General features: G+C 40.0%; 2 pseudogenes; both read left to right on the top strand.

Annotated features, from left to right (window-relative positions):
- The first annotated feature begins 2,452 nt into the window (after positions 1 to 2,452).
- LOC129356379 (beta-1,3-galactosyltransferase 1-like) lies at positions 2,453 to 5,960 on the top strand (annotated as a pseudogene).
- A 4,318-nt stretch (positions 5,961 to 10,278) lies between these two features.
- Positions 10,279 to 13,044, top strand: LOC129356381 (beta-1,3-galactosyltransferase 1-like; annotated as a pseudogene).
- Positions 13,045 to 13,206: the final 162 nt, after the last annotated feature.

The raw sequence follows: 13,206 nt of genomic DNA, 5'->3' as shown, positions 1-13,206 counted from the left end.
TATTTTATCTGTTATACCTTTTTAACAGTTTTATCTGAACAGCTAAGAGTAGAGTATAAACCAGGGGTGGGCACTCCTGGTCCTCGAGGGCCGATGTCCTGCAACTCTTGGTTGTCTCCCTGATCCAACACACCTGAATCCAATAGCTGAATCACCTCCTAAATGCAATCAAGTTCTCCAGAGTCCTGCTATTGACCTCATTATTTGACTCAGGTGTGTTGAAGTAGAGATACATCTAAAAGTTGCAGGAGACCGGCCCTCGAGGACCTGGAGTGCCCACCCCTGGTATAAACTGATATTCTGTAACCTTTTTCTCTACTTTGATATGAAATCACGGTACAGTGAACGCTATCCCTATCATATTTTTTTGCATTTTATCTCCTTTGTGTTACTTATTCACTGATGCCCTGCTTTTTGCTCTATTCTGCAGCCGTTCCCTGTCGCCTCACTTCCTCATGCATTGTTATTCTGTAGTCAAGCTCACTGTTTTCTCTTCAGATTACTGGATTTTTTTTGTTACCTTCTCTGGTTCATTCATGCCAACTTCTCATCCTACGTGCCACACTGTAAGTTTTTATGTTTTATATTTGGCTCTGGCATTTTTGGCCAAAGTTCCCACTATGATTATTTATAATATGCAACGATATATGATATAGTAGAGGATAAATTTGCATGTTTTGTTGTTTCAAAATAAATGAAAGCGCATGAAGATCCTCAAAACAAACAGAATTTCACTATGTTTACCATTGAAAAACCATCCATTCCAGCAAAGCAATGTTTCACTAATATTACAATGTGATTATTACTGTAAGCTAAGAACATTAGCTAACAATAAAATCAGCCTGATTGTTTAAAGGGAAAGTATAATGTTTCTCAGCTCTTAATCATTTATAAATTAATCAAATAACTGTGATTTACAAAAAATTTTACTTAACATAATGCATTGAAATTGGGCCTGTCTCTTTAAGAAGCTCCTGCTTTTTCCGAAGCTCCGCCTACATGAAGTCATCACAACATGGCTCCTCTATTAACCCTTTAATGCTTTTACCAGCGTTTCAATGAGACGAAGCTCCTATCATGGTCTCCGTTGATGCAAGTTTCGCCGAGTGTTTGCTAATTACTGCTGGCTAGTCTGAAGGAGCTGCTAATCAAAGGGCGAGACCCACCCAGGCGTTTTGCAGCTGAATGGTTGCCATGGAGATTAAAAGATTTCTCAAACATGCATGAAAGAATCAAAGCAACACTTAAGGTATGTTTTGATGAGTAAATAACTTCACAACATGACAGAAAATTAAAACATAAATGTCGGTTTTACAGGAAACTGCTCCTTTAAGTCTTGTAATCATTGTGTGGAAAATTTCCACATTGTGGCTAAAACTTCCCCAGATAGTATTTCACAAGTAAGTCTCTAATCATTTTAATTTGGATTAATCGTGTCATTTTTCAGACTGTTCTATTTTTCCCCTCACATTTTTAAGTTTTCAGTTTCGATTCACTAATTATAATTAGAACATGTCTTTTGTTCTCATTCATGTTATTCCAGTGTTTTGTTGGGGGTTTTTTTGACTGCCTACCTGCAGTCTACAGGCTACTCTACATTTATTCTTGACAAATTAAATAATTTATTTGTATTTCCTGAGGATATATTTATCCAATGCAAAGCAGCAGTGCTAGTAGGAAGTTGGAGTAATTATATTCTCCTTTCATTCTCTGCGCTTCCTCTTGCCGGAGGACTCTGTGTTTTGCTTCTGCAATTCTAAGAACATCAAACCTGTGCTGACAAAAACTGGGAGGGACTCAAACAAAACCAGTTTGCTCAGAAACCAGACCTGCCAAAGAAAATAGCAGGTACCTGCAGCACAGGTAGTGACTCATGCTTCACCTTTGTATTGTGATGCTGGCTGCATGATACTGTCATCACTGTCAGGTTATTTATTTACATGGTCATAAACACATTACGAAAGTTTTTGTTTCACTAAAGATAAACAATTGCAACTTTATTATTGTAAAGTTACAATAATTAACTTCCCACAATAGAAACTTTGAAAAGAGGACACTGTTAACAGTTATTAGCTACTTAACAACTGATCTAAAGCTGATTTAGCTGTCAGCTCCATCTACATGTATCTATTTCAGTTTGTTTTGTCAGCACCACTGTTTTCAAGACTCACTTTGGTGCCAAAATCTGAGTAAAATTACCAACTTGACCTTGAGCTGAAATCAAGTGAAAGCTACCCTAATATTTGTTAAAAAATGTATTTCTTCTTAGAAGGAAGATTATGGAGTAGATAATAGGCTCTGAAATGAATCAACTGCAGGTAGGTGTCAAAAATGTGATGCAGAATATAGAAAACAAGCACATAATTCAGACAAAATTAATACGTAGACGTGTATTTACTGTGGTTATACCTTGGATAAAATGTAACCAAAGAAAGTCAAACATCAGCCAAACTGAAGCAGCAGGTCAGAGACTTGCGTCTGCTGCGCCACTCCTACTGAAGAGCCGCCAGGCTCCGCCATCCCAGCAGGGCTGCAGTCCAAAGGCTGAACATTATCGTGTTGAAGCCCTTGATAAAAATCAAAAATCTTCAAAAGGCGTTACAGGTCTGGACCTGTCCGGGGTAAATCCGGCTCCTCCAAGCCAGGTAAAACCCAGACATCTGAGGACTCGGGTGTCATCAGCAGAAACTATTTTACATGTTGTTCTCGGCATGACAAACTGCTTACACATGCAGTTTTTCTAAAAAAAAAAAAAAAAAAAGGGAACAGGAACTTCCTCAAATTTCAACATTTTTCTTTGACTTTTACAAATACTTACGAAACCGACTGCAGAAATGAAGAAGAGGTACGAAAACTGTGACATTACTATGCAAACTGAATGATTTCAGAAAACTTGTGGTGGAGACACTTCCCAAGATAAAACAGGAACGTTGTTTTAAAATACACATTTGTATTCATTTAGAAATAAATATTTCTGGGGATTTACTGTAAGTGAGTCTGACGAGTCAGCAGCAAAACATCTCTGAGTTCCGGGATCATGTCTTGCTTTACCGCCCTCAAACGGCAGAGCAGCACACGTCGCACAAAGATAAGCCGCCTCGGATAATGGGAGGCGTTACTAAAGGCTCCTGAGTATCGAGGAAATGGTGGATCAAACAAAGGTGTGGCTGCAGACCTGTAGGTTACCAGCAAAATGCTTACCTGAGGAGCAGAGCTACAGGGAAAATATCTTTGACATTTAACCTTTTTCTCTTGGCTTATGGAACCTCTGGTGCCTCATCATGAGCCGGTGATCCTCACACATTGGGTGACACAGAATGCAGAAGCAGAGGAATAAATGTTTTAACGGAGCAACACTTCCATCTGCAAATGGACTCAAACTGACGTCCAAAGTAAAAGTCTGGGCGCGTCGGAGAGCGGCTCGGCTACAGCGGGACAAAGGTATACAGCTCCTTGAAATGGTTTTGCTGCTTTCTTAGTTTGTCAAAACAATAAGACTTTCTCCTTTAGTTGCAAATAAAAACAGAAGTCTTTATTTAATAACACAACAGAAAGCCACAACTTCATTATGTTTATCTTAGCAAATGTACTCAAGCAGCTGACTAACTTTTACTGACAACTAAAGTATTTTATTTTTAAATCTTTTTTTAAGCCAGAAAATGGAGAATGACGTCAGACCAGCAGAAAACAGGAGATGTTTTGGCTTCTCACGCCGCCACAGCCTTTTCTTACTCCTGGTTCTCGGAGTTGTGCTCTTTCTCTACATCTCCAACATCCGGACACGGGGGCCGAGTGGAACCCCAAAGAGTGGATGAACAATCATTCAATGAGACTGATGACTCTGTTCAGAAAACAAGATAACAGCTCCAAAAACACAGGATTTAGTGGGCTACCAGATGGAAACACTACTGCTGGACTTCCTGAAACTACGAGCGTCACCACAACACAGGAGACACCGACTCAACAGCAGACAGTTTCATCAGGGGTCCCCAAGAAGACGCTAGAAACCCAGACGGGCCAACAGACAGCGGCTCCTTATGTGTCTCCTGGACCTTACTTGGTGGAGTACCCCTATGAGTACCACTTTACTATCAACCAGGAACTGAAATGTAAGCAGGAGAACCCGTTTGTGGTTCTGATCGTACAAGTGGCTCCACGCAACCGAGCTCATCGCGACGTCATCCGTAACAGCTGGGGAAGCGAGAAGCTGGTGAACAACCAAGTGGTGGCGCTGCTCTTCCTGCTGGGGATGCAGACTGGAGACGATGCAGAGCAAGTCCACCAGCAGCTGCTGCAGGAGAGCAACGAGCATCACGACCTCATCCAGGGAGACTTTGTGGACTGCTACAAGAACCTGACCATAAAGACCATGGTGATGCTGGAGTGGCTGAACTCCTACTGCTCCAGCGCCGCTTACGCCATGAAAATCGATTCAGACATGTTTCTAAATGTTCCCAATCTGGTCAGCTTGCTCCTCAAGGCTCCAAGGACAAACTACATGACCGGCCTGGTGGCATATGGAGGGGCTGTCTTGAGGAATCCCGACTCCAAATGGTACTTACCTCGTGAAATTTTCAGCGATGATGTTACCCTCCCTATGCTTTGGGTCTGGGCTACATTTTGTCTTTGGATCTCACCAAAAAGCTCATTGAGGCTTCCAGACACGTTAAAGCTCTTTACATTGAAGATATATTTGGGCTTATGTATGAGACACCTGGGGATCCCTCCAACAGATCCCTGGATTTTCAGCTTCCACGTTTTTCCTTTAAAATACAGTCGCTGTGAATACTCAAAGATTATCGCCACCACAACTCTTCAACAGATGGACCGTGTTTGGATTTGGAGAGACTTTAAAAGGCCGGGTCGGTACTGTTGATTGGTGAAGAAGGTAGCAAATTAAAACAAAGGAACACTGTGTGTTTACATGACTAATTAGAAAAAGTATTTATGTCAAAAGCATAATTTAGAATAAGGTCTATAACCAATTTTATTATTGGCCAGTTAAATCAAGTAAGTATTTGATTAAATGTTTAGTATTTGATATAATTTATTAAAATAATGACAGGAGGTAATATTTATGCCGCAAAGTACTGTGTATGTACTGTGTATGTTCACAGGAGAAGTCAGGATCAGCAGACAGAAAATGATGAAACAACAAAGCTTTTGTTTAGACAGGAAGTCTCACTTTGACATAAACTGAAAGTCTGTTTTTGAGTGTGGAACAATTTCAGATAAAATATTTTAGATCTTCAGTTATTTTAACTCCAGCTGGGTGGAGTTGCCAGATAACAGCAGAGACACTTTGTAATAATAATTAAGTGAAAAAAAAGTAGATTGCAGTTAAAATACTTTGAAAAAAAATACATCAAGCTCAAATGGAAAAGGCAGATATATGCAGCCGATGAGAGGCTGCTCATCCAAGAGTTGATCAAGATGTGCTCCATGTATTGAGATTCCTCTGACAGTTTGGACAGCTGTGATTGAAGCAGTTCAAACAGAAAATCTGGATCAGGCCAAGTCCCTCCTTAAGGGTACTATACAGGAGAACATTTTAACCCTCTCCAGGCAGGTGTTGCAGATTTGCAACAACTTAAACAGTTTTCAAGTAATTTGAGCCTGAGAGGGTTAAAAAATGAAGTAGATGTAACTCGTTCTTATCCATTTTCATTATTATTAGGCCCCAAACTAGAGTTAATTCTGTCTGGTTTGCTCAAATAATTTTTATGTTTATTTAAACAATCCAATGTCCTTTACATGACATTGAAGTGTTGACACAAAAAAAATGGAGCAAAAAATATTTGCATTGAAACAAGAGACACTGCTGCTAATGTTTTCAGTTCTGATATAAAGGGAGCAACAGTTTCTGTTTGTTTGGAGGAAATACCGCCTCGCCTGGTTTGGTTCTGGTTCTGCCACATTTTTCCAGACTCTTCTTGCAACCTGTTTGGTTGCAAGAAGAATCGACTCAAACCTTTTCAATCTGAAAAATCGACTCAAACCTTTTTAATTTCAATTTGATTTTTTTTTTCTTTTTTTGTTTCTTCTACAGATTAACTTTCGGGATCATGGTTGTAATTTTTGTTTGTGATAAACATTCTGGAAAACTTTAGTGAAACAGTCTATTTTCTGACCGGAGAAAAACAGACTGAAAGAAAAGTTTTTAAATAAAAGTCCAAAAGCATGTTGGCTCAGTTGTCTATAATTTGTAGTTTTTATGACTTTAGATAACTAAGCAGCTTCCATGCTACATTCCTGGAAATTTTAAACAAGATTTTAAGCAATATCTGTATATTTTTGGTCTAATATTTTATTATGGCTAATTTCTGTTAGCAGAAATAAAAAAATCATGTTGGCAGGTTTTCTAAATTATAAAATCATAAACCTTCTGAAGTCCTTTCATTCTGTTTCTACTTTTAATTTTGTAATTTCATCCAAAGTCCACCCAAAGAACAGAGGAAGTGATGCAAACTGGTTTTACAGGAGTTGCAGCAGAGACACTAGGAGGCTCCCAGTAAAGCATGGTTAACATTTCCACTCTAAACTGGTATGGTACTGATGGTGAGCGTCAGGACCGGTGGTCCAGTGGAAGGATATTTAAAACAGAAGTTGTGTCAAACCTGCAGGATGTCTGAATAAACACGGAGCCCCAGGACAGGCCTAAACTGCATCATGTCAGCAGGTTTTCTAAACGCTTCTGTTTCTCTGCATGATTCTAAAATACAAACACAAAGAAACATTTACAGCATAAGATTCAAAACCAAAGACAACAGTCTTTCATTCACTTGACTCTTTCACAAATCCCAACAACAAAAATGCTAGTTCCTAGATTTGATTTGATTTCTTTCTTCTAGGAATGCAGGAAGGTGTCAGACGAGACCAAATAATCGCCACCAAATCAGGGGAACATGGGCCACGTGCGTCTTTGAAGGGACTTTAAAACTCCTGTTCTCTTGTCATTCATATAGGGCCCAGAAGAAACCCTTTGGGACCCTCTGGGGGACTCAGAAACCCTTTGGGAACCTCTGGGGGACCCAGAAGAAACCCTTTGGGAACCTCTGGGGGACCCAGAAGAAACCCTTTGGGAACCTCTGGGGGACCCAGAAGAAACCCTTTGGGACCCTCTGGGGACTCAGAAGAAACCCTTTGGAACCTCTGGGGGACTCAGAAGAAACCCTTGGGACCCTCTGGGGGACTCAGAAGAAACCCTTTGGGAACCTCTGTATAAGGGCAGAAGATGCTGAACTGAGATTAACCACCATCTTGATTTTCTCTTTTATGAGGTATGTTTTATGTTTTGACACAAAGTACTGTCTCAGTTACCAACCTTTGAATGTTATATGTGTCATTTTATTTTCTGTACTAAGAATATTTATGCACTATTCATGTTAAAGATGAGATCCGTGATGTGTGCTAATGATGTAAATATATGTTAAATCCCACGATACGATCAGTCAGCTGACGTCTCTGTTTCTCTCTGTGGCTGTGGGGCAGAAGCTGCTGGACTGAAGTTTAACCACCATCTTGATTTTCTCTCTTGTAAGAATAAACACAGTGAACCTCAGTTTATCTGTCATGGAATCGACCTGCTGGACCTGAGATGAACAAAAAAGGGTTTCACATGTGTTGAAACAGAATTTTAAATCAGCACAATAGTACACAGGCTAACCTTAACGTTAAGACAAACTTAGATAAAAGATCCAGGCTGGGGCAGCTGGTGATTCTCTGAAACTTACATAAATTTCTAATCAGAAAGCAGTCTTATACTCCCTAAAGAGCGTTTCAAACAGGGAGTGTGTTGGCTATCAGGGCAATAAATTCTTTACTCAGGGTTGAATAGTTCAGGTAAACATTAAAAACTATAGAAGTCCGTTACAACATATAATCAAACATATTAATATATTTCTTTAAGCATTAAAAAGCATGTTTTTAATTAGTTAGTGTTAGATCCAAACTTATAGTAAGTATTAAGCAATAGATTTTGTGCGAGTTTGTTTAAAAATACCAACTGGTTTCTTGTTGAATCATTTGAGGCAGAGATAACGCACAAGATGCGCTGTAAATCACAGTCCAAGAGGCTGGTACGAGAAGATCTGGGTGTTTCAGTAGGTCTCAGAGGTAATGAAATTGACATTAAGACAGCCCACACAAAGAAAACAACACACCCGCTAATAGCATATGGAAATACAGTTTTAAAAAGCTTTGCTTACAACAGAGGAGTTGAATCTCTTTGTGCTGAATGAGTGATTCCCAAAGATGCATCTTTGTTCTTTGTTTTCTTTTCAAACTCATTGCAAGTATTTTTCTATTTGTCATTTTTGTGGACTGTTGATTTCTGGGTGAGATGCTTATTGTAACATTCTGTATGCATTTGAATTCTCTGGATAAAGCTCTAGATATCTGAAGTCTGATGTCGTATGACTGCTCTTTCTCCCTGCGCATAGAGGCTCAAGAATCCGGATCAGAGGAATGAATTAACGAGCCAAATCAAGTTATTCCTCTTTTTAATTCTTAACACATGCAATCCAAGGTAAATATTTACCTCCCTCCTGGGGAACAACAGGTTTTTAATGGACAACTCTGGAACACTGAACCGTTTGAAATGTGAGCTGCCAGGTAAAGTTAAGACTATCACCAACATGTGTTGCATTTTCCCTTTGTGCAGATGGCGCTGAAAGCACTCTCCCAGGTTCATGTTCCTTCCTGTAGCAGCTCAAGCACTTTTCATTTGTTCATTCTTTGTTTTCATGTCAAATGCTTCTGCATCTGACATATTTGACAAAGGAGGAGGAAAGTCAGCTTGGACAAGAACAGGTTTTGTGACGTTGAGCAGTTGGAGCCATGCCATGTGTTTCATTCATCTCCAATCCTTTCATGATCATGGACACAACATGCATTGCTGAACAGCTAAGTGCAATGTTCAGCTTAGATGCTACATAATTGGGAATCCAAATATTGCAAAATGACCTCCACCTCAAAGCCAATCAGGCTGCACCAATCCTTGGTGCCTTGTTAACAAAGTACGGAAATCACATTGCATTCACCAGAGAAAGCATGTCTAGCTGAGGTAGAGTAAATCTCCACAAACTGGGTTATAATAGTGAAGCTCACTGCGTTCGGTGCTTGGTGAGGCATTTTGGCTCATCAGCCGACATTAAGACAAAGAAGATGAAACGTTTGTTTTTCTGAACGAGTCTGTGAAGTTATTTGCTGGAAACCACAGAGAAATTTAGTTTTTTGCTAAATTGCTTTTGGAAAAAATGAATGTGTTTGTAAAGGAGGATTCTTTCTATTTGTTTTGTCTTTAATACTCATTTGGCTCTATGTCATGGTTTTCTGCTCTCTGGTGGTTGTTGAAATTCAGTTTTGTTTGTTAAATAACATGTTTAAGTCTAATTGTGGTGTTTTTTGTTTTGGTTTATTGCAGAAATATTCTCAGCAGTGCAGATGCATAATCATCCTTATGTAAAGCTGCTGGCTGTGCCATGAAGTCCCGATGCGCTGGAAATATTCCTGCTGCTCAAAATCAACATTTGTGGAGGATATTTGTAATCTATATTTTATCATTTGACTGTTTATTGGTTTTTCACATTTGTTACATACACACACAGTATACATGAACACATCACATTCAACATAAAACTTTCACTTGGGAGCTATTCCTCTGTATGACCTTTGTCCCATCTAGTTTATCTAGTTCTTTTTCTATTTTTTGTCGCTATCTTTTGTCTTGAATTTGTCCATTAGGTCCACTTTTCTTCCATTTGTGATTGCTTTAGTCTCAATCGATGTGTCAGTTTTTCCATGATGTATATTTAACAGTCTAACAGTGTAGCTGCCCTTGAACCTGCTTCATAGTAATTCTGTTTCAGAAATGTATTTCTTTCTTCAATCTCTCCTAGTAATACGTCATTTATTTTGGTTTTAGCTATCTTGATTTCTAGGTAAACCTTTGGGTCTTTTGTTTTCTTATAATCCTGATCTAATTCCCCAAGTTTCTCCGTATTTGCCCTGTATGTCTGTGAGGTAATTCTTTATCGCTGGGTTTTACCATCTTTTCTCTTTGTTGTTCACGACTCAATATTCCCACGTTCAGTCTCCATACAGTATTTTGTTTCCTGCTACTTATCCATATCTATAAATAAATTGGACAATGGTCATCAAAATCTGTTTACCCGTTACCTGAATCTTTTTCTGCCAGGCTTTCTTCAAATTGTATGAAGTTAACCACTGTCTGACTCGGTGCTGCATTTGGGTTCGGTTTTGGAGTGAGGGTTGATTGATCCCCTCTGGTAGCTCGAGTTTCTTCTTAAAAAGTTGCTCCAGAAAGTTGCTCCTTCTGGTAAGCCGAAGATTCGTATATTGCTTCTCCTTGATCTCCCTTCTAGATCGGTTAGTTTTTCCTGCATTCGCTGTGCTTATTCCACTGTTAGCATCGTTAGCATCCATCTTCCGCTCCTCCTCCACCTCCGCCCGCTCTGCGCGTCTGAGCCCGCTGATGTTCGCTCGCTGTGCCTGTAGCTCCTGGTCAACCTGGGACAACTTTCTTGTCGAAGATTCATTATTTCTTCCTTCAGCTCGTCCTTAAATACGGCCAGCTCCCGTTAGAGCTCTTGTTTAAGGGCTTTAATATCACTTCTAATGGCTGCTCGCCGTTTTGCTATCGCGCTCTTCCGTTTTCAATGCTGGGTCTTTTTCGCGCTCGCTTCGTGTTCGGATATTTCTTCCGTTACAGGCAGCTCTTCGGTTCTGTCTTGATTTTTATTGTGTCTCCGGTTAATTCTCATGCTTATCCCACTCATGCCTTAGTTTTATCTATCGAGTTACAGTTTTACTGTGGGCATTTCTTAACCGACTCTGGACAGCTAGCTGACTATGCTCCTATTCCCTCCGCCATCTTGGAAAAACCATCCATCCATGTTCTTGTCCCCCGGGTCGGAAGCTGCTGATGCCGAGCTCCGGCTAACGGTCCGGGCGAGAGGCGGGTCTCCCTGGGCGCGTCGCCAGTCTGTCGCAGATCTTGGGAAAAGCCCCTTCTTCACTCCTGCACATATATTTTTAATCTTCCAAATTTTGAGCCATGTCAGACGAAATATTCAGTATTTCATTGGACAAATTGAAATATTTCAGTAATATCCATGTGTTTTCAGGAACATTGCTGTTTGAACATCTTGCTGGTACATCTGAATTTCCCTGTGTGAGAACAAAGGATTCTCTATTTCATTTTATTATATTTTATTTTATTTTAGAACTTTTCTGTTTTCCCTGCATGGCTTGGTTTTGAGAATTATTAAAGGAATAAATGTAATACACAAAGAGAATAAAAGATTTCTTGAATCACTTTGTTAAATAAACTGACAATAAACAGAATACTTGGCAATTCAGAAGGGTAAAACATTAAAATAATGTTTAATGTTTTTTTTTTCTTTTTCAGACAGAAAATGAGGAATACGCAACCTGCACAATACCTGAGCTCTCTTACTTGTCACGAAGACAGTGCTGCTTCTTCTTTTTGGTTCTGGGAGTTGCACTTCTTTACTTCTGCACAAACATACAGAGAATGGCTCGTGGTTGGAACCCTAAATGGCTGAATCAAAATAATTCAACAAACACATTGGAGTTGAGGAGTAAGTTGACCAGATTGGAACTTCCTGAAACTATGAGCGTCACCACAACACAGGAGACACCGACTCAACAGCAGACAGTTTCATCAGGGGTCACCAAGAAGACGCTAGAAACCCAGACGGCCCAACAGACAGCGGCTCCTTATGTGTCTCCTGGACCTTACTTGGTGGAGTACCCCTATGAGTACCACTTTACTATCAACCAGGAACTGAAATGTAAGCAGGAGAACCCGTTTGTGGTTCTGATCGTACAAGTGGCTCCACGCAACCGAGCTCATCGCGACGTCATCCGTAACAGCTGGGGAAGCGAGAAGCTGGTGAACAACCAAGTGGTGGCGCTGCTCTTCCTGCTGGGGATGCAGACTGGAGACGATGCAGAGCAAGTCCACCAGCAGCTGCTGCAGGAGAGCAACGAGCATCACGACCTCATCCAGGGAGACTTTGTGGACTGCTACAAGACCTGACCATAAAGACCATGGTGATGCTGGAGTGGCTGAACTCCTACTGCTCCAGCGCCGCTTACGCCATGAAAATCGATTCAGACATGTTTCTAAATGTTCCCAATCTGGTCAGCTTGCTCCTCAAGGCTCCAAGGACAAACTACATGACCGGCCTGGTGGAACATGGAGGAGAAGTCTGAGGAATCCCGACTCCAAATGGTACTTACCGTGAAATTTTCAGCGATGATGTTTACCCTCCTATGCTTTGGGTCTGGGCTACATTTTGTCTTTGGATCTCACCAAAAAGCTCATTGAGGCTTCCAGACACGTTAAAGCTCTTTACATTGAAGATGTATATTTGGGCTTATGTATGAGACACCTGGGGATCCCTCCAACAGATCCCTGGAGTTTCAGCTTCCACGTTTTTCCTTTAAAATACAGTCGCTGTGAATACTCAAACATTATTGCCACCACAACTCTTCAACAGATGGACCGTGTTGGATTTGGAGGGACTTTAAAAGGCCGGGTCGGTACTGTTGATTGGTGAAGAAGGTAGCAGAAGAAAATAAGAGTGCTTTACATTTTTATAGTTTGTATTTAAAAAAATTATCATACGCAACAGTAAAAAACTATAATCACAAAATAAATTCGCAAGAAAAATTTTTTATTTATATTTTCATAAACATAAAACTTCTGCATCTAATGCCTACAGTAGCTAATAATTACATTAAAAACGCAATGTATTTCAGGTTCAATATGTGATGTTTACTGTATGTTTAAACTTCAGACTCATCAGTCAAAAAACAACAGAACAGCAAAGCTGTTGTATTAACAAGAGGTCTCACTGCGGTCTGTTTCTGTGTTTGGAGTCTTTTAGATAAAAAATGTCTGATCTCCAGTCAGAGCGACTCCAGCCAACAGCTAAACTAAACTAAGCTGAACTAAATGCTGCTTTGCCTGGTTTGGTTCTGAGTTTGAATAAAATATCCAGAAGCAAATTCGCTCTGTTGTCTTTAATTTATAGTTTTTATGGTTTCTCTTATTTCTCTCAAAGAAAATGAAGAGTTGGTTTATTTCTACAAGAGATTGGGTAGTTTGAACTTTTTTAAGTGTTGAAATTACTCAATGTCTTTTTGAAATCATTG

The sequence above is a fragment of the Poeciliopsis prolifica genome, unplaced genomic scaffold (assembly GCF_027474105.1).
Source record: "Poeciliopsis prolifica strain line A6 unplaced genomic scaffold, Auburn_PproV2 SCAFFOLD169, whole genome shotgun sequence".
In the NCBI taxonomy this organism is placed as follows: domain Eukaryota; kingdom Metazoa; phylum Chordata; class Actinopteri; order Cyprinodontiformes; family Poeciliidae; genus Poeciliopsis; species Poeciliopsis prolifica.
Note: the sequence above shows the minus strand (reverse complement) of the source record. Positions and strands in the feature narration are given on the sequence as shown.